This window comes from Python bivittatus, unplaced genomic scaffold (genome assembly GCF_059951505.1).
Source record: "Python bivittatus isolate LINGU-HERP-01145 unplaced genomic scaffold, Pbiv_v1 ctg000060_np1212, whole genome shotgun sequence".
NCBI lineage: Eukaryota > Metazoa > Chordata > Lepidosauria > Squamata > Pythonidae > Python > Python bivittatus.
The window spans coordinates 3,342,493-3,364,903 of NW_028277044.1; the positions used below are offsets into that span (position 1 = coordinate 3,342,493).

General features: G+C 37.4%; 1 protein-coding gene across 11 annotated transcripts in view; it reads left to right on the plus strand.

The window, feature by feature from the left end:
• Positions 1–22,411, plus strand: part of LOC112542233 (uncharacterized) — a 377,107-nt gene that overhangs the window by 329,551 nt on the left and 25,145 nt on the right. For 4 of the 11 annotated variants that reach the window (XR_015795367.1, XR_015795371.1, XR_015795370.1 and 1 more), the window contains exon 1: positions 18,567–18,622. The exons of 6 other annotated variants lie outside the window; for them this stretch is intronic. The gene's annotated coding sequence lies outside the window, so the exon portion shown is untranslated. Of the gene's footprint in view, positions 1–18,523; positions 18,623–22,411 lie in introns of those variants that run through there. One more of the 11 variants, XR_015795365.1, reaches the window with a different exon arrangement.

Sequence of the window (22,411 nt, forward strand, 5' to 3'; positions counted from 1 at the left end):
ATTCAGTTGCTTATATCTTTCTCTTTCACCCTTGCTTTTCACATTCCTTCATATTCATCCATAATTACTATACCTTTGTCTATAACATATCCTTGCAAATCAAGTATGGCTGACCTAGAACAATACTTTCTCAACTCTTGCAGAAGAGTGCATTTAGGCAGACCCCAGATATCTGTTTCCAAGAAAAACCATGATGATCTTTTTAGCCCTGACTGAAGTTTCCTTTAAATAGTTTTAGTGGGTACATGAAGAGCTCCTGAGTCAATGTGAAACAATGAAAGGGATTGGAAAATGATAACTGAAAAAGCCTCTTCTGCATTACAAAAGGTTTTGATTTTGCAACATTATCTATTGTGATTAATAATTGTTCTATTATCTTAATAAGATAAATAGAAATACTGATTTGAGGTATTTGAGCAAGCCAAGGGTCCTGAACATTGGGATTATTCATATTATTTGGTTAGCATCTAGTCAGCTCCTAAATTTGTTTTGTATTTCTAATGATCTGCATTAATTTGGTTTTGATTGGCTTCAGTTTATACCATTAATCAACTTGCTGTACTGATTTAATCTAAAATAATTAACAACTTTTCTTTAATAAGAAAAGACACTCAAACCTACCTGAACTTTTCTCAATTGTAAATCTTTCATATGTCCTTAAAATGATCTCTTTCATTTTATTTATTAGTTAAACATATATCACTCTGTACTAAGATCTGATTTTTGAAAGCTAGCCTTTATTCAATAGCCAATCAGCCTAAATATTTAAGTATTCCAAGAAGAAATAATCGGAACTTCTTTTCATGGCACTATATAATAAGCTGGGGGTGAAAAAAAAGTTTCATTTTTACAATTTTCATTTGAAATCAATTACTTTATATTCATTGTCTAGAAAAGTACTAAAAGATTACTTTTTGTATTGCACTATTAGTGTCACAAAAGAGGACTGTCAAGTGAGATGCCAAAATTGCAGGGGGGAAATTTATAATTGAAATGTGTTGACTACAATACCCATTAATAAAACAGTAAAATAAACAATTAGAGACATGCAGTCAAAGATTATAATAATTATCTTGAGTTATCAGTCCCCTGTGTTCAATTCTCAGCATCTCAGTGGAGCTGTGAAAAAATTAGTATCTGAAACTCTGTAAAGTCTCTACTTTCTAGTTAACGGTAACAATTCTGAGCTAGATATATCAAAGGCCTGACAGTATATATGGCAGTTGCTAATGTCATTCTGTCATAGATTGGAAAGTGCCTCATTACATCTTGGTTCTATGCATAGAGAAAATCTAATACTTTGCACTGGATTTAGAAAGAGTACTTTCCTGTTGGATAAGATATATTATCTATTTTGGAATTGAAGGTGTGCACGGAATGGGAAATGCATACATATGAAGAAGATCATGTAGTATCATGTGAACGCTGGTCTGAGGATGCCAGAGAGTTTCACTTCAATCTACATGTTTAAAAGACCTCTTTCAATATGGAGGTCAGAACACTTTCATATTATGCAGAAAGGTTTCATATTATGCAGTTCTCCAAATATTGTGACACAATTCTCAACTCAGAATGTGTTGTACAAAAATACAAGTGCTAAAGGAAATGGCATATAAAATAAATGTCCATTTTTACCATGTTTCAATTTGCACAACAGTGCAGAAATTAGATGGTACATAAGAAAAAAAAGAACAGTCCTGCTTAATCACACCAAGAATCTTGCATTTAGGTTCTCATAGTAACAGATGTTTCTAGGGTAGTTGCAAGCAAGAGATGAAGGCAAATCTTCTATTATTTTCCTCCTGTAAGTTGCATTTGGAGACATGTTGCCCTAACCCAAAAGTGTTGCCCTAACACCAACAATCTTTGATGGACCTGACATCTATTAATTTATCCAATCCCTACTGAAAAACCATGCAAATTAGCAGTGATCATCACATTTTAAAATAAAGATTTTCTTAGCTTAGTTATGTGCTGTGTGAAGAAGTGTGTGTTTTTTTTGCCTTTTTTAAATCCTTACCACCAGCTTCATTGATGGCCTTGTGTCCTATATTTTGAGAGACGAAAAAGTTTCTCCATTTTTTTTCATGCCATGCCTCATTTTATACTTCTCAATTATGTACATCCACCCCCCTTTTCCAGGCTAGAGGGTCCTAAACATTCTAGCCTTTTCTTGTAGGGGAAAATAGTCCCATGAAAATTTTGATTGCCCACTTCTGTCCCCCCCCCCCAGTTGTATGATATTCTTTTTCAGGTGTGGCAAATAGAACTGTACACAGTACTCCAGAGGCAAATGTACCATGTTTTTGTATAATGGCATTAAAACACTGGCATTTTTATTTTCAGTCTCTTTTCTTTAGCATGCAATTTGCCTTTCTCACAGCTGCTGTACACTGAGTTAACATCTCCATTTTACTGTCCACTATGACTCTGCAATCTTTTTCCTGGTTAGTAACAGGTTTCTTAGACATCACCAATATGTATATGAACTGGGGGGGGGGTTGCCCCAATGTGCACTCATACTTATTTTGAATTTGTACCTACTTAAATTGAATTGCCTTTGCCATTTGTTTGAACTTTCACCCAATTTAAAAATACAAACTGTGCCATATACCTCCAACAAGGATTCTGGGACAAATGACCATTTCAAGCATTAAAAAAAAAAATTAGAATGTGGATTAATTGTCTGAAATATTAAGAATTCCTCTTTCTTATCATTCATATTCCATGTTATCAAACGCAGTAAGGCAGAATGTGCAATGGAGGTTTGAGGGAGGGAGAAAGGACACTTTTAATTTTAGATTAAGTGGCAAAACTACTTTGGAGAAATCTATATGAGAATTTGCCATTAAGCATCCATCCAGATACTACCTGTGAAGCTGAAAATCTAGGGAAGAGTTCATCTCTAAATCGGAGCCTCCTCAAAGAGATAACAAAGGTACCACCCCAGGTGACAATTCTCTCTATAGCCCTCTAAAGACATGGTGAGCTTTTATTACACTGCCAACAGGAGTTTCATTTCCACATAAATGTCAAAATAAGGATAGAACTGTTTTGTGCAAAGCTCCATCAATCGGGTGGAGAGAGTTGATTGTATCTAGCAGCTGCTCGGTTCAAATCAAGATGAATTCCAGGAAAGTAGGAGAACTTTGTGGGTGATGGAATACAGAGATGCTGAAAAGATCTGAAAAGCAATTTTAGTTTTGATATGTTGTTACTGATTTTGGAGTTTAAAGCTCTTAATGTTTGAGGCTGATGGATCATTGTATTTATTAGCTTGTTTTCTATGTCATATGTTATATCACAGAACATAGAAAATTGATCAGATTTCTAATTAATGTCTTAAAATATTTTATATGTATGTATGTATTTTCTAAATATGTATGTATGTATTTTCTAAAAAGCATTTTCTAAATATTTGGCCCTGAACTTGTGGCTAAAGTTGTTGCTGAAGTGCAATGTTCTACCTATAGTAAGTTTGATTTTATATAGAGGGAGGGAGGGAGGGAGGGAGGAAGGAAGGAAGGAAGGAAGGAAGGAAGGAAGGAAGGAAGGAAGGAAGGAAGGAAGGAAGGAAGGAAGGTCCAGTTACAGTTCAGCAATGTCCAGAGTTTTCTGCCCTGGTTTAGCCTCTCTAATTTATGACTCAGGTAGCTAAATGTAGCCATGAAAGCCAATAAAGTTCTAAATTTGATTTTTCTAGTCTGAGATTGGGAAAAACAAACAAACCTGCTACCATGACGTGATGGGCCCTAAGGATGTGGCTGGTGTCTCATAACTTCTGCCATACTGTCAGAATCTATAATATGTTGCTTGCACAGTTCCCAGTTTCTTCATAATCATTACTGAGAAGAATAGGTATGTATCTTTTCACCAGCTTCCATTTGGTCCAAGTGAAAGTTAATTCTAAAGCACTGAATACTGCTGAGTGCCATATACATTTTTATCCATAAATAACTTCTTCCTGGGAGGCTTGATCCACATGAAACCTACAAAGTCCTAAGGTGAACAGAATGTCTGATTGAAATCACAAATATATTAAGAAATAGAACCAAATACGCATTTAATTTATTTTAATGTTCCTTCTTAGTCCAGAGAGACATAAGCCTCCTGGGTTTCATATTTGCTCTTCATCCTGTTCAAATTATCTTCACCAAGATGCTGGACACTTTAGTTATTTTTCTGCAGACAACTCTAGCTGTAACAAAAGGATACATTTCAAACTTAAAATTGAAGCTTGAATGACCATATCCTTATACAAGCTGCTAAAATCCCAGTATATCTTTCCTTCCAAACTTATTTTGAAGGAACTATCCCATTTTTCAGGGCTGATCTCAGCAATTCATGGGGTTGGAAATGCCTTCAACATGGGCACATTAACATTGTCCTTGATTTGCTATGATGATATTAGGAGTTAGGAATGTTCCTCATAGCTAAAGAGGCTTTATGCAAGGTTGGTATCAAACTAAAAGGTGTGCAGTTTTTTGTTTTTTGTTCTGACCCCATTAATTGTAAGTGGGTTGATTCTGGTCTGTCCCAGTAATGAATACTTGAATGAGCAGTAGGCGTAGTAATCAAGGATCATCTTAGATTCAGATCTGTCTGGGATTTAAGAAAGCTTAAACAAAAGAAACTAGTGCTAAATGTCTTTGAGATATCATGCTCTGAATCTAAAATTGACTGCTTCATTAAATTAACTCTGCTTCTTCCTAAATCACAATGTGATTTTTATTTTATTTTTTTACAAATAATGAAAGGCTGCAGAACAAGTTAGATCTCATAATATAACTAATGCAGCAATATCCTATAGTTTCATGTATTGCATTCATTCATTATGTCACTCTGGATGACATAACAGGGAGACAAAAATATTCATCAGACGCAAAAGTGCCACAGTTTCCTTTTCCCACCTTGAATCACTTCAGTCATGCCATTTTGATCACAGTTCGTCAAGACAATTTGCGAATAAAATGGAGAAGAGTCTGTATGAAGACCTCATGCACTTAGGGCAGCTGTTTGCTCAGAATTATCAGGGTACAAAGGAAATGATGACAATATGTCAATGAAGTACAGTTTACTTGTAAAACCTGAATGGTGTAGATTTTGGATGGTTTTATTTGGCCTGAATTTTTCAGGATATTTTTTTCTGCTGTGAAGCCTATTGAAGTCCCAGTCACAAGCCCTGCAGGTAACGCTCACTATAAAGATAGGTGACCTCAGGATAAATGCTTGTTCCAAGCAGACAGGAGGAAGCAGCAGTCTTTAATATTATTTTTAAACCGACAGGGACAGACAGCTCTGAAACAGCTCTGAATCATAGTACTGACTTTTTTTCTTCCTCCTGATAATCTTCTCTTTTCAAAAGAAGAAGAACTCAAAACCAGTAACAAAACTCAAAAAAAAAAAGGGGGGGGGAGAGAAGTGGGGAGTAGTGCTGTTAGAGTTCTATATTTTTGGTTGTTACCAATGTTTCAGGTGTCACTTACTTCACAGGACAGCTGTGAATATTTATTTATTTATTTATTTATTTATTTATTTATTTATTTATTTATTTATTTATAATGTATATGGCATAATCCTGGATGGCTCACAACAATCCACACAAATATAATGAAACCTTTAATCACAAAATACAAAACAAGATTAAAATAACTCTGATAGAATAGCCAAGGCACCATAAAAGAGTCACCATGCAAGTACACTTATATTGGTCAAATACACATAGATTGGGCTCAGCTAACATCCTGGCCTAACCCCTGAGGGAAATCCAAGGTTTTCATAGCCTTCCACATGGACAGCAGGCTGGGGCCCTCAGATCTTGGGGTATGCAGTTCCACAGAGCAGGCACAACAGAGAAAGCCTTTTTATTCTGATAATTTAGTCTGAATTTGAATTTGCATTTTCGTAACCCAATAGGGCAATGTCTGAAAAGCAAAGCATATTGATAGAGAAAATAATTTGAACTTGAAGACAAATGGGCCTAGCAAGATCACTGTTTGGAGAATAGAATAATAAAATATTGGAATACTTGTAGTTGGCCAAAGAGTAACAGAAAGTAATATAAAATATGAGACTATGTTGTTAGAACTACATTAACAAAACAATTGGAACAATCTCGGTAGAAATTGTATGCCTGTGTGATTGTCCCAAAACTTACCACCACCACCCCAATCTCTGTGATAGGCAAAATTCAAAATACCAGTCCAATGCAGTGAGTCACAGATCTTGTCATCTCCATCAGAGCCAGAAAAGTAGAAAGAATGTTAGTCTTAAAATCAACTTTGAAGTCCATTTATAACATTCAAAGATGGGATTATCACATTTTCCAGCAATGTTATCAATATAATAATGGTACATGTGGCAAATATATACATTATTCCACCTCAGTTCATAAACATGTTGTATTGTGTTGATTATTGTTCCATTGCTTTGTTAAACTCATTTTCCCAAACAATCCAGGATTATTATACTGGCTGTTATATTTCCTTCTCCTCAGGTCTTTCTAGTACCATACTTCAACAAAGTTAGGAACTACACTATTTAGGCCACTGAATCTATCACCTTGCACAATGCTGTCCCCCCCCCCCCTTCTGCATTGTAATCCATCTTAATAGATCATGGCTGTTCTGTAGTCAGCAGAATCCATTGCTTCCTTAGACCTAACAAAAGCAGACTGATAGGGTCTGCAGCTAATTAGTTCTGCCATTCAGTTTCAATAATTCCAGGATATATTAGCAATTTTTCTGTCTTCCATTTTGTCTTTCAGAAAGTTCCCACCCCATGAACAAATAGTAAATACCCAGCACATTCCTATTCTTTTTATTTTATTTGTTTGTTTTATGTTCATTTATTTTTTGTAGTTTCTTTTAAGATCTTTTAAGACAGTGGGAGTGTTGCTGAATATATATGGTTTGAAAGTTGTCACTGAATCTATACCGACTTGCATGCAGTCCTGATCAAACAAGGATTTCTGCCCAAGACAGAAGGATTTGCTCATGGAGTGCTGAAGGATTGGATAATGATCTCTGAAGGTTATATATCAGAGCGTTATATGTGGCTAAGGCTTCTGCAGAGTTTCGGCTCTTAATCAGGAGCTGATGGGGCTCAGGAGACTAGTCAGACCAAGAAAGGATTTAGTCCTTTTTGTAGTCTTTTCAGGCCATCTATTCCTAGGGATGGCAGAACCTCTCATTGTCCCAAACCCAGATGAAACTGTCTGAAAGGGTTGAGAGGGGACTAAAACCCAGATGAAATGATAAGCCCAAGTGATTGCTATCTGGCTGTAGTCGAATTTTAAAATGAACCTTCTGACTACAAAGGTTGTATCAGATTAAGTCATACTCAATGGTACTAGAACCTCCATCTCCTAATCGGTGAACCCTTCATTAAGGTTGCTGTCTGCTACCCCATGCACAGCCTAAATCTTTTGGTGATGCATAGTAGGTGCCAGCCTACTATATTAGCTCCCTCACCCTTGGAGTCATGTGGATGACCTCCAAGATTGCCTCTGGGTTTGTGTATGTGTGTGGGGTGGGGAGAAGACTTGACAGTTAAAATATAACTGGATATTTGGATAACCCAGACAGTCTTCCAATTCATCTCATCCAATGTTTGTTAAAGAAAGCAACCTTCAAGGAAGAAGCTAGACATGTATACTTGAAACGGAAATGGAAACGGAAACTGAAATTGCATTACCATTACCATCAGTGACCAGAAAAGTAGCTACAACAATAAAAACAGCCCATAACAGCAGGCTCAAATACAATAACAGTGATAAAACCACCATATAAAACTGCCACTTAAAATTTACCAGTATAAGAAGACAAAAAAGAACAAAACAAGAACAAAACAGAACAACAAAAGATGAAAGGACTTCCTAGTGACATCATTCCAAGATTAGGACCTTAAGTCTTCTTATAGCAATAGCTGCCAATAGAAACTAGCAACTCTGTTCATAATAGAAGGGTTCTGATCTGAAAGTTGGAAATAAGCCACCTCTCCCTCCCTGAACACTTACTCTCTACTAGGAGGTAGTACAGGTATACCAGTGCATGAGTTCTCATAGAAGGGACAATGAAGAAATGTTCTGACCCCAGGGAGACATTTATAATTCAAATATTGTGTCTGACTAAATTGATCCTAGAAGCTACCACCCCATGCTTGCAGGACTCCAGAAGTGTGATTTGGGACAAGAAGTTATCTGATGTATACAGATGCCTCTTTGGGCACAACCCTTTCTCACCCCAGGGAGAGCATTAAGGGAATACCCTAATTTTGTAATATGGGGGCTGTAGGAACCAAGTCTCTTTTAACATGATCAGATTATACGTACAGATTAAGTCCAGGAAGTAAGGATCATGCTTTTTGGCTTTCCAACCAGAAATGTTCCAGGAACTCAGGAAGATTCTTTGTCTTTTGCTGAGTCAAACTGAGGTTTGGATGCAAAACTGGGCCTGCAGTTTTGTTGAAATTGATTCTGCTGGGTGGGGATGGAATGAATTTGTCAAATGCACAGTGTGGTCCACTTTGGATAGAAGATGGAGATGCCCTGATGGTCCCTACTGACGATACAACATGAGGGCAGGGTCCTTTGGCAACTGTTTGGGGAGGTGGGGATATAAGAGAGCTCAAATCACAATATATCCAATGGAAATCCAGACCAGTGGAGATGAAGCTATTGGATAGATCAGGTGGTAAATATTTCCCATGTATCCTCAGTGAAATAAGCTTGAGAGTTGTGACCAGTGTCAGTATGTCTAGAGCTGAGATTCATGGCTGAGAAAAATATATCACACGTGAGGGAAGTGCTGGTCTTTGGTATAATGTCTAAAGATTGATTTGGGTTAATTTGTGGAACTAATTCGGGGGCATGGGAAGAGAAAGAAGAATCCAGAATGGTGTGTCATCTGTGTTACCATATCCTGTAACTCAGCTACCTCTTCCAGCTGTGCCAAGTTTCCAATAGTGCTAGAATATTCACAGGAAAACTCACTTATGCCATCTGCTGGGGCTATAGGTAGTTCATCATGGTATTCAACTACATCAGTTGGAAACAGGCAGGCTGCTTGTGGGCAATTATTACACAGGGCATGGATTTGAGCTGTTTCCCCAGATTCCTGATATCCAACATAAGATCAAAATTATATTTGGGGAATGGAAGGATAGTGCCTTTGATCTAGCCATTTTTCTGTTGTCCTTAATTACCATTCTGTGTATAGGTAAGATTGGAGTCTTTCTTTAAGTGTACTTGGCAACTTTGCTGCCCCTTGGATCAGTTCCATTGCTTATGTAAACCCTTTAATTTTGGATGATGTCTCTGGTTTAGTAAGAGTTAGTTCACTTCCAGAAGGACCATTTTTTTTTCCTTGTGTTGGTGGAACATTTAGCTTCCCTTTCTGCTGTCAAGGCTGGAGATAAGGTAGAAGAAGCTTGTCTGACATAGGTACAACATTTTGGAGTGTAAGAACTGATGAAATATTATTCAGAAGAGGTCTCACATTTCATTCAGTGAACACCAGAATGGGGGTAATTCCTAGAGTCTTTAAAATAGTCCTTATTTTTTAAAATGTCAATAGTATCTTTGGATTGCTGAAGAACAACTGGGAGCCAATTAGTATGAACAAGGTCAATCAAGTGCTTGGCTTAGGAAAAAATGAGCACAGCTCTGGAAGCTCATCTTCCTGCATTAATGCTGTTATTGAGAAGAGACAGAACTAATTGCTTATGTTGATATATGAGGGTGGAGTCCTTTTTATTATCTGGGATCAAGGGAGCATGACATTTGCTGTTTACAGGTTGCTAATCAGCTAATGGGATATCCGGCATAGAATCTTGTTGGGAGTAATTTGTATTCTGTATCTCTGAAGACAATCCAATACGGGCATCCAATGTTTTCTTCGGGTCATCAGTTTTTACAGGAATAGTTGTTAATTGTTCAAACAAGGCTATTACAGTCTCTGTAGTTAAGAGACAATAGTTAGCCAAAAAATCTGGTGGAAGTTTTGTAGCTAGGGTGTTATTTAACTGGCCAGCTGCAGCAACATTATAGACATTGGTACAAATGCTATCTTCAGAATGGCCAGAACACTAACCAGAATCAACATTTTCTTGGAAGGTATCACTCTATTACTAGGAGACCACTTCAGATCTGTTCATGGGATTCCAGGAGATTAAGAGTCAGTAGAAACCTATGAGGAGAGCAGCTCATTACACTTCACTTGTTCTGCTGCCTTTTCCAGTTTTAAAGCGCCAGGCTCTTTTTCCTACCCATAGCACCCGATGCTTTTAAACTGCAGCTCTAGAGTTTACATTCATAAATATTAAGATAAGAAAAAGCAAGACAAAGTAAAATGTGGTTTCAAAAAGAGAAAAGCATAACAAGCTGGGTAAAACAAAAACTTCTCCAGAGGTAACTAAAAAAGTTGCTAGTCCAGCACCATCTTTGGAAAAACAAAACAAAACCAATGAACAAAAACTCAGTTCTCTCCTGGAGGGGTAAAAGACAGCAATTATTCACACAAAATAATTGGGACAACTTTTTCAAACTACAAAGGATAGAAATGCCACTTGTTGTTGTTGAAGTAATTGCAGGCACCTAAACCAGTAAGATGGCCTGTCCTGTCATTAATATTATACTCAAGAGGTGGGAAGAGTTTTATAGTATCTATAAATACATGCTCTCTTCCACTCATCCTTTGCCTCAAGCTGTGTTCCTAAATACAGTTTCCTCTGCCCACCAGTCACTCATTTAGAAATTGTTAAACTAGTTAATCAATTAAGAAAATGGGAAACCTCCTCTTAGTGACCTGACCTCCTGTCAAACAGTTAAAGGCAATGTTGGCTCTTCCTTTGGCTACCTTATTTACACATAATAATAACACATTCCAAATGCCTAAAGACTGCAACTATTCCTTTCTCACTTTCAAGAAAGGTAACAGCATGGACTTTTCCAGTTATGGTCCAGTTAACCTCCTAAGTGTTCCCAGCAAACTATATGCTGGCTTCCTCTTCTATAAGCTTTTGGATTGGCTAGAACAGGAGAAATTTCTACTTGATGGACCAATGGGTTTGAGGGAGGGCAGGTCAATAATGTGGAGTGATGTGCCATTCTGCTCCTGTCTGTGCTCCTGCCCTCTGAAGATGCCAGTCACAGATGCCGAGAAAACGTTAGGAAACAAAACTTCCAGAACACGGCCACACAGCCCGGAAGACCCACACCAGCCAATGCCATTCTACAGTTTCTAGTAGAGAAAGGCACACAGGTTTATGCCCACTCTCTACAGTTGACTTCATTGATTTACAATCAGCCTTCAATTCCACTCCCAGAAACAGACAGAAGCTGTTTCATTCCTCTATAGAGCACAGATTATTTATTTGGTTAAGATACTGTGTGAAAACACCATTACACAATTTAGATAGGGCAGCAGCAGCCATTTCACTGCAGGCATCGCCACCCAAAAAGGAACCCCCTTCCCTTTTCAATATCTGTCTGAATTCAGTGGTCAAGGCTCCCCACTCCCAAGCCTAACAATGGACAGCTGGCTGTTCTTTACTATGCCAATGATGTGGCCATCTTTTTTCTAAACCAAGTTGGCCTCCAAAGAAATCTGTGGGCCCTTGTGGATTACTGCAGGGAAGAAAAGCTTATAATGGACTATTCCAAAATGAAAATTACAGTCTTGATAAAGAGGCTGAGATGCCACAGACATCAATGGCAGAAACCATAATCTCATAGATAGGTCTTATCCTTCAATTATCTTGGCATAGTATTCTAAACCTCAGAAGTTTGGCAGGAACAAATTAAATCTTTTTCCAACAAGCTTAACAACATTGCCGAGGCCATATTGGGTTTCTTTCATACCAAAGGAGACAAGAACCCATCTGTGGCCATAAAGCTCTTTAAAGCTACTGTAATTCTATTTCCCAGTTGTTATACAGCTCCCAGGTATGTGTATATAGTAACCTAAAGTCCTTAGATCTCATCCACTCCAGATTCCTTTCCTTTAGAAACTAGGGCAATCACACTGGAATTGAGCTTGTATACTGTAGGCCAGCTTTATTTCTGGCTCAAAATCCATTTTTCTAAGGACTCCCTGGTTCCCATGATTCTTCTCAATAAATTTTCCTCTTTCTGAAAAGCAAGAATCCAGAGTGATTTACACCAGTGTGGCTTCTCAAGTACAGCCCTCTTGACCCTAGGGTTACCAAGTTAGAACTGCTATCTCGCAGTGGGTGCTTGACATAGCTTTCCAGGTACAGCAGGACAAACTAGGTCCCCCACACTGGCAATGTATAAATAGGAAAGCTTTCCTGCCAGCAAATTATCCATTCATATTACCTGCCCAATGCACTGCACAGCTTTTTCCTTAGTCCATTTTAATGCCTCTGCAATTTTGGAAGGAATGTATAATAATACTCCTTTTGCAGAGTTAACTGCCCCTGTGACCTGGTGGGACCTGAAACTCTTAGATGTCTGTTTAATAGCAACTTGTGCCCCCCACCTGCCACCCCCTTATGACTCTGCTCACTACAGTCTCATCAGTTCTGAGGATGACTTCATTTGCTTCCTAATGTCACATCTCTAGGAGGGTTGTAAAATTTCTTTCATTGCTTTACACAGGAAACTAGTCTCTTAATTGTTATGATCCTATTAATACACAATACATTGCTTCTTTTTAAAATGTCTTTTATGTTGTTTTATGATTTAAGCCTCTGTGGCTACTGACTGTAATAACATAGACAGGTATGCACATGCACATTTGCTCAGCAACTTAGTATTGAGTGCATAAGCATTTTAGTCTTTTATTCCCAAAATAGTTTTATGACCCTGTTATTTAGTTGTAAAATTTAGTTTATTTAGTATCTTATTATCTGCATTTACAGTGAATTATTTCACTTATTTCTATTGGTTTTAGCAAATGTCTATGCTTTTGATCAGTACTTGGTAACATCTTATAATAATTGCAGAAAATGATGGTGAGTGAACATAATACTGTAAAGTTAACTAACATATTGCTATTCAGTCTGTTTCAAGGGCTTATTCTAATAATCTTTTAAGATTATTGTGCCCATTAAACACATACACGAAAAGATCAAGCATAAAACAATAGCGCCATTTTCATTCTTACATTAAATTCATTTTTAATTCACTCAAACCCTGATATTAGAATTATCATCATCACAATAATAATTTGAGATGATCTTTCACTGTCAACGTAAAAGAAGAAGGATAGCATGGCTAATATAATGCATTCATACCAAGTCTTGGTAATACAGAATTTATCCACACAGGTAACATTCCTTGATCTCAGCAAAGCATTTTGCAACATACAGATGTTTCCAAGCTCTTTGCATTTAAGTATTTATTATCAATCAATTGCTTAAAAAATTGTCCTGGGGCACAGCAGTCCAAATAGGACAGCTTTGAGACACTCATGCTAGATAAAGCTATCTGTTCTCGCAATTGTTTTCTAGGTACATGATTAATGTAGGCCACATTTTTTTATACTCGTATATTAAATTTAACAACACCTAACAGGATAAATCCTGCCTGTAACCATGCGTATGAATCTTCTGAAATATCCATTCAAACAAAGGAGTCCAAAGACTGAATGGGCCTATGGAACTCAGGAATTAGGGCATCTCCCCAGATCATCCCATTTTAGAGAAAAGACATCTGGAAGAATTATTCTCTTGAGTGAATTCCCCTTTCCTCATTTGAGAGTAATGATTCAATTCATCCTGGGCAAACGTTTTAATGGGTTATATTTGTTTGTATTCATAATATATGGTAACTGAAATTTACTTGGTGAAAGTTATTTTCTGCTAAATTGATTAATTCTGCAGGCTCTCAGAAATGTTAGACATTTTAGTGCCTGTTCAAAATCCAAAATATTGTTCAATTGTAATCTGAACTGGAGTCACTATATTGAGCTAGAATGTATACATACATACACACAAACACACACAACTACATATACATTCTAAATATAGCTGGATTCATACTAGCCAGTCAGAAGTTGGGATACTGGTTGGAAGGAAAACGTGTGTTTTAATTTCAGAATTAGCCCTCTCCCACTGCCCCTGCCCCCAAATTCTGAAGATCTTTCTTGGGGTAATGTTTTATAGATGGGAATTACATGTTCAGAGCAAATAACTCACATAAGACATGCCCCCTCCTTGAATTCCCAAGGTTCATTAAATACAACACAAACTTCCAAATGACTACATTCCCTTAATGCTAGTTCTAACAGCTATTGTATGTGATTACTATTGGAAGAGAGCAAAATTAGTACTTCTTGTTGTTATATGACTTATGAAGAAAAGGCCAAGGCAGGAAAAAGCAGGTGGGGTCCATGCTGAGGAATGAAGGAAAATAAAGAAGATGGAATTTAAGAAGACTGTAGTGTAAAAGCAAAGAAAGATGAGATAGGAATTAATTGAAGTTTAAAATGGCAGTGATTACAATCTGGCTGCATGTAAGTTAGAGTGATGCTAACAGAATTCCCTAGGTGCAAAGAGGGAATTAGACATTGGAAACAAGATGAATTGCCGCTAAAACAACAGCTCAGATACCTTCTTTTTTTAAAAATTTTCCTTGTAGCATTAGGCACCTACTTCTGTTCAATAATATAGCCAAAACATAGGCATTTTTTTCCTCTCTCTCTTCAAGGAGATAGTTTTGGTAAGTGTGTAGACTATTTGGCCAGCATTCAATTCCCAGAGCTTAATGTATTATTGGCATGATCTCTTGCCAGGAACATCAATTTCTCCACATGGATCTATTGTCCCTAGATTGTAATAGGGATGGGAACGTGCAGTTTTGAGCTTTCACAAAGCTAGAATTGTTTCAACATTACATTTCCACACCAGTAGGACATTGGTAGAAAAGTTAATGCATTTTTCTGTATATTTTTTCTCAATAGACACATTTTTGCTCATAATTTGTCTAATACACTCATTTTATAAGCAGGAGCACTATGTCTCTCGTGCAATATCCCAGAGGCTTAGACGTGTTTTATTCTACTGCATGCTGGGAGCTTTCCATCATTTTCATTCTGATGCCAGAGTGATGCACTGATATTTTCACTGATGAGGTGAATGAGAGCTTGGCTCAAAGCTACGCTGTCATAGCCATTTATTCCCATTAAAGCAGCTTCCTTTGCTTTGTTTGGAGCAGCGATGTTAAGGGGATGGAACATTTGCCTTTTTTCACATGAACTTGGCTTTTGGATTCCTTGGACCAGATTAATAAGAAATAAACTCAGTAAAGAATAAGATGTGAAAATAGAAAAAACAAACAAACAGAAAAATCAAGGCAAGATAAGTACATAATTGATACTAGCTCAATATTTTAAAGACATCTGTGAAACATCTTCCTTTCTCAAATTATATATCTTTCATATTTCACAGTGTGAATTAGCTGCTGAAGTATGGAGCTCTTTAACAAAAAAAGAAACCCTGAATTTTCCCCCCTTTCTCCTCCTTTTTATTTTTTGCAACCATATGTATATCCCCCACAAAAAGTAAAAGGATTTACTCCAAAGGTTTCAGAAGGGTGGCAGCCTTATTTTTTGTTACTGAGGTACTGTATCATGTTATTTTATCTATATTTTATGGATAACAGTGTAGGCAGATTTATTGATGATGCAGGTCTCCACATATTCGCCATTCCTTTTTCTTGGGCTGATATGCAGCAGGCCCAATAATGCACAGCCCTTTCCCCATTGTATTATTGTCCTTTTCAGGTAAGTGAGAGGTTCTCAAAAGTACATTAGAGGCGTTTTTGTTTGTTTTTAGTTTAACATAACAGAGGTTACCTTCTGCCTCCAGTTTGGGTATGAATCTGATTGCTAAATAGGCCACTACATACACTAAATTTTATGGACATTTAACTTGTCTTCCATTGGAGTCATACAGATCCAGCAGAAAGCAAAGTACACAATTTCCATCTTTGTTTTTTATAATGTTATTAACAGTTTTAAAAATGAAGATAAAAACTAATACAAACTAATATAAAGTAAGAAAGAAAAAAGAAAGAGAAATAAATTAAACAGAAAGCTAAAAGTACAAAAAAGAAAGAAAAAGAAAAACAGAAAAAAAAAGATACAAAGAAATGGCTTCCAATCTTCTTTATCACAGTTATAAGTACAATTATATACTCACTTCTTTTTCTAAAATTATATCATGACTCTCTTCTTTCTATAGTCTATCCTGTCTAATCATCAAGACCATAATTCTTTTCCTGTTGTACGCAAAATGTTCGTAAGGGGTTTCCAATCATCAATAAACGTAGATATTGTCTTTTCTCTGATCAAAGAAGTCATTTTAGCCATCTCAGCAAGTTCCATCATCTTCACCAACCATTCCTCCATTGTAGGTATTGCCAAATTTGTCCAACTTTGTGCATACAATAATTTCATTGCAGTTATCATGTACAGAACCAAAGTTCCATGACTTTTTTCCAACTGTTTGTCCACCAGTCCTAAAAGAAAGACCTCTGGTCTCAATTGTATATTAATTTTTAAAATTCTCTGAATCAGTGTATGTAATTGAATGCAAAAATTTTCTAGCTTTTTTACACCAAGCATGATAAAATGTCCTTTCTTGTTGTCCATATTCCCAACATAAATTTGAAGTACCTTTATACATTCTAGACAACTTCTCTGGTATGATATATCAATGGTACATCATTTTATAAAAATTTTCTTTAAGATTATAACAGTGTGAATTTCAGTCCTTTCAACCACATATTTTACAATTGTTCCATCTGTATATTATAATAAAAAAATTAGCTCAGTTTATCTTACATTCTTTCACTTCTTCTGTTTCAAATTTCAATAAAAGTTTATATATTTTAGCAATTACATCTTCATCATTTGTACACAATTTTATTTCAAAATCAGTCTTACAATGTTCAAATCATAAACTCTTTTGTTTACTTTAATTTTTTCTGATAACTGTAAATAAGAAAACAATTGGCAACTATATCCCTCTGTCACCAACTGTTCTCTTGATTGTATTTTACATTCTCCTTGACAAAATTCCAGTATCTCAAGTTAAGTTAGTCATTTGTGTCTGCCTATTATTTCTCGCCTATAAAATGCTTCTTGTGCTGACAGCCACAAAGGTGCTTTCAGACACAACCTGGGTTTGTATCTATTCTATATTCTGTATATGGTACATCTAACAGAATGATTTTTAAAATCCACATTAACCTTGATTTTGTCATACCACAAATATCCATGCCACCCAATCTCTGGTCATGTTCTTCTAACTCCAAAAGCCTTCTATTTCTCAGCAGCACCCACTTCTTCATCCAAACCAAACAGCAAGCAGCAAAATACAATTTCAAATCAGGTAAACCCAATTCTCCTCTTTCCTTTGCATCTTGTAACACCTTATATTTCACTCATGGTTTTTCCCCCGCCACACAAACTTAGATATATCCTTTTGCCCCTGCTCAAATGATGTATCAGTTGTCAAAACAGATAGTGTCTGAATTGTACATCATTTGTGAGTTGGCCTTGGGCCTGAGTGGGGACCAGAACCCATGGGATCTAACCTGGGGCCTTAACCACTATACTAAATGGGCTTTCAAAATAGGATGTGAGGAAGGCATGTGCTAAAATACATTTTCCTGGATGAAACCTCCTTGCACAAAGTGCACAAAATATTTAAAAGTCCATACAAAATAGACATTATGAAAATAAATGTTTATAAAAAATAAGTACATCTATTTGTGCAAACTCCATGTGCCAGATTACGAAACAGTCTATGTGAACAGAAGTTGTGGTTGTTAAAAAGTGGAAACTGCAGGAAACACACTTGACATTCTCCCATCAAATTATTTTTGCCATCTCTTTGCCTTGACAGGTGCCTTAATCAGGAAACCTGGTAGGAATACGTAAACTTCCTGAATTGGGATAATTTAGATGGGGAGAATTTTCTTTTACACAAATACATTTATTTCCCTCAGATTCACTTTAAAATTCAAATATGTGTAAGTATACATCGATAGCTATGTCTGTCTGTCTGTCTGTCACATAGATATGCGTTTGTATGTATGTATGGTATATAACATAGGATACAGTGAAAATGTTAGATGATATTTTTACACTTAAGTCTTTGAGTGCTGAGTCTGAGTTTGAATCATGGTTGAATACACATCGGTTGGGGGCTAAATTAGAGTTGTCATCTCTGTCTCCCATATCTGTGTTTCCTGTGCAATCTCCTTCTTCATCTTGAAAAGCAACATGGCAAGCAGATGCAGCCTACTCCCCTTCATGTTGGGAACAGTTAAACATATTCAGTTTAGCCCGAGTAGTTATGCATATCCAATTTGCCCAGATTTATTAACAAAATAAAGGGTAGAGAAACCAAAGCCAATAAATTTGTCTGTCTTTATCCCTGATGATTCAGCTCTTACTGATGCTCATTTACATATAATTCACTTTGCCTGATTCTTTCCTGCCAGATATGAGCACAAGATCGTTCTGTCACACTCTGCTATGTCATGGCTTCACAAACACTGCCAAAACTGTTTTGAAGTAGACACGTGATTGGGTGGAGGGGTGACTCAGAGAGGAGAAAACACAGCAGTTAACAAAGCCTCAGCACAGTGGTAAGTTCGAAGTAGAGTTCAGTGTTTGGTGAGAAAGACAAAGATTGTTTGATCCTTCTGTTAAAGGATAAAAAATAATGACATGGCAGCATAAAAACCAGGTTGTCAGGTGTTGCTAACATGTACCTGAACAGCAGGAAGAAGGTTGACTTTCTAAATCATCCTTCTGTGAAGGGTCATGCAGAAAAGCTTGCTTTGATCAGTCTCAAGAGAGAGAAGTTACTGTATGCTGGAATGTTTTAATTTTTTAATGAAAGTAATTGGAAGGCTATATATTGAATGAAGTTCCTCATTTGATGCAATGATCAGTTGACAAAAGTGCAGTGGTTCACCTTTTACTTTGTTGAGAAATCCCAAAATGCTTTATTTTCAAGACTGCTTTTGAACTTGCACAACTTAATCTTGGGAGGGAGGGAGGGAGGAAGGAAGGAAGGAAGGAAGGAAGGAAGGAAGGAAGGAAGGAAGGAAGGAAGGAAGGAAGGAAGGAAGGAAGGGTCTTATTCCAACAGATTTACAAGGGGAACCTAACTCTTTTATAGTGATTTCATATCAGTGAGTGAAATTGTACATAAAATATCTTGGACATAGCCCATTATCCTACAGGTGTCAAATGCTATGATTAATTTGAATCTATTTTCACTAGGAATATGTAAGAGTGCCTAAGAACAAATATAAAATATAATAGTTTGAGGACACTACTTCAGTTTCTGTCTTTCCCCATCTCCCACCCCTTATTATTATCTTTTAAGATCTTCTTGTACTTCAGAGAAAGATAAACTAAATATATTAGCCATAAAGAATTTCTCCTGCTTATTCCTCCTTCTTTCACTAGCTTTATACCTCTACCTTTTATGCATGTCTTGTTGATTTATGGATCAGCAAATCAATATGTCAATAAACCTATCAACAGTTGTAGTTCCCAGATATTCTGTTATTTCAGCACTGCAGATCCCATGGAATTATGGAGCGTCTCAAGGATACAGAATGTGAGAAAGGACAACATTGTCTCTGTGCCAAACCATCAAAGTTCATGCAACCATATGGAGTTGGCTTAAATGAAATAACTGGAGCCAATGAGGCTGATTATATACCAAAATTCCAGGGACTGCTCTATAATGATATTCAGAGAAAGTAAAACCACTCTACTATAAGATAACAGTGACAAAGGCAAGCAAGGTATAGGGAGGACTGTGCATTCAAGCAGTAGATAATCACTTCCTTGCAAAAATCCTACAGGTAGTCCTTGATTAACAACAGCAATTGGGACCAGAATTTCTGTTGCTAAACAACGTGGTTGTAAACCATGTCATCACATGATCATATTGCTTAGTGATGGCAGTTCCAGCACTTCCCAGTTGCCTTCGTTAAGCATATCCCACACCACCATTAAGCAAGGACATCATGTGGTTGCCATTGGCAACCTCCTGCTGGCTTCCCCATTGACTTTGCTTGTCGGAAGCTAACAAAAAAGTTCACAAATGGCGAACACATGACCGCATGCCTCTCCAACATGATAATCACATGCCAGGCACTGAGCACCTAGATTGTGATCATGTGACCATGAGGATGCTGGGACAGCCAGAACTTTGAGGACCAGTCGTAAGTATGACTTGTGCAGCGCCATTGCAAGTTTGAATGGTTGCTGAATGAGTGGTCATTAAGCAAGGACCACCTGTACCTGCACTTGCATGGGGACAACTCTCCATTACTAATTTTACCTTGCAAGTTACAGTATGCTTTCCTGCAGTGTTTTGTAAACTATATTCCTAGAACATCTCTGTTCTCCAAACATCATGAAAGCTGATTTGCAAGCTGACCCGATTCCAACTACATTCTTCTTCAACATATATCTGTGTAACTGGATTTTCAGCACTACAATCAAGTCCAAAAATCTAAATAGGCTTAATGCCAAACTAATACTTGCATATATAACAACTACACTATTCCCTTTGGGGTCAGACAATGTTATGCTTTATGCATCTGCAGCGTTACTATTTTTCAACCTATTTTTCACAACATTTATTACTTCCTTTTCATCAAATTTGGCTTGGACACTAACATTTATAGCATTCATTTCAGTCTCCCTCTTCAACATACAGGTAGTCCTCAACTTAACCACCGTGTGTTCAGCAACCATTTGAAGTTATGAATGCACTGAAAAAAGTGACTTACAACACGTGCCCAAAGTTAGGCTGTTGCAGTGCTTCTACCTGCACTTATGATGACAGGGGTGCTTCCATTCCCCCCACCCACCTATTTCCCTCCATCTAGGCTTTTTGCCCTACTGCCACCCTGAGCTCTGCCGCCCCAGCTGACTTTCGCCATCTTCTTGCTCCCGCTGTTGCTAAGGTGTCCCTGGCCTGGCTGTTGGGCTGGGCTGGACTTTGGCTGTTGGGGAAAAAAAAATGTCAAAATCTGCCCCGGAACAGGGTGCCAAAAAACCCTGAGCAGGGCAGGGTGGGGCTGGGCTGGGCTGGGCTGGGCTGGGGTGGCTACAGCTTCCCAGGGCGTGGCAAGCAGCTTCAGACCCGTGTGGTTCTGGGGCTGATTACCATCCTGCAAGGCAGAGTGCAGGGCATCCAGAAGGGCAGAGATGGGGCGGGGATAGGCAGGTGGGTGGAGTTGGAGGCAGTCCCTCACCTTACTGAAACTCGGGGCTGGGAGGGACCAAGCCTGGAATGGAGTGGGTACTCGATTAATGACCTGCAATTCTCAGTTAACAACAGCAACTGGGACTGCCAGGATTGTGGTCACTAAGCGATGCAATCACGTGACATCTTGCTTTATGACCGTATCACTTAGCGATGGAAATTCCAGTCCCAGTTGTGGTCATAAGTATACTGTATCAGTATAATGTCATAATATGCAAGCTCATACGTCTGAATGTTGTATAATGTATTAAATGTAAGGAATTACCTTTAATATTTTTAAAATTATAAAAAGAGTCATAAATGTTCCCTGTTCAAGAATATTTCAGGTGAGTGCAAAGCGTTCCAAGAGGCACTTTGAAGGCCACATTGGCACAAAGGAAGCATGTTTCCCAGAAGGTTTAGTGTGTCTCTGGTTGTCTGTGGTATGTATTCATGTATAGACCACATCTCCAGTAGGACTGCCAGCCAAGTGATGCAAATGCATATAGATACATACATAACCAGGAACAGCCTTCAAAGAAACAGTGCAAATATAATAATAGGGAGGGAATTCTTATTCCCTTCTACCAGTTATCAAATGTTTTACTTAGCAAACCATCTTACTGGTCTCCACTGCTGATTGAATGAAGTAATTTCTCCTAAATTCTAGCCTCTTTTTCTTCCCACCTTTCACTGCTTTATTAACTGTTTTTAATACACTATTTTTTTCCTTATGAAAATGTGTATAGAGTCATGATTATGACTCTCATATAGCATTACTACCTGCTTTGTGAAGGCAAAATCACATCTCAATGATTTCTTATACCAGCTAATTTCTTTTAAATAATTTCTGCTTTGTTGTGGAACACCGTATGGAGATAATTAATCTGTATTTAAGTTGGCGATGATGCAATTGATCTGAGTAGTGGAAAAGAGAATCATATCTTCATCAGGGGAGCTAGAAAAGAAAACCTGTTTCAATATATTTTCAAACAAAGACTAGATTGTGTAATATCGATAGCAACCCTTATCAGTTCTGCTTTAATGCAAGTTAAGCCCTTTGTCAAATGAAACTGCCAGGAGCAAACAGAGCAGAATAACTCTTAATCTTTCCTACTGCTCAAGTCTTCTGAAGACTTGAGAGAAATATTGGGCAGAT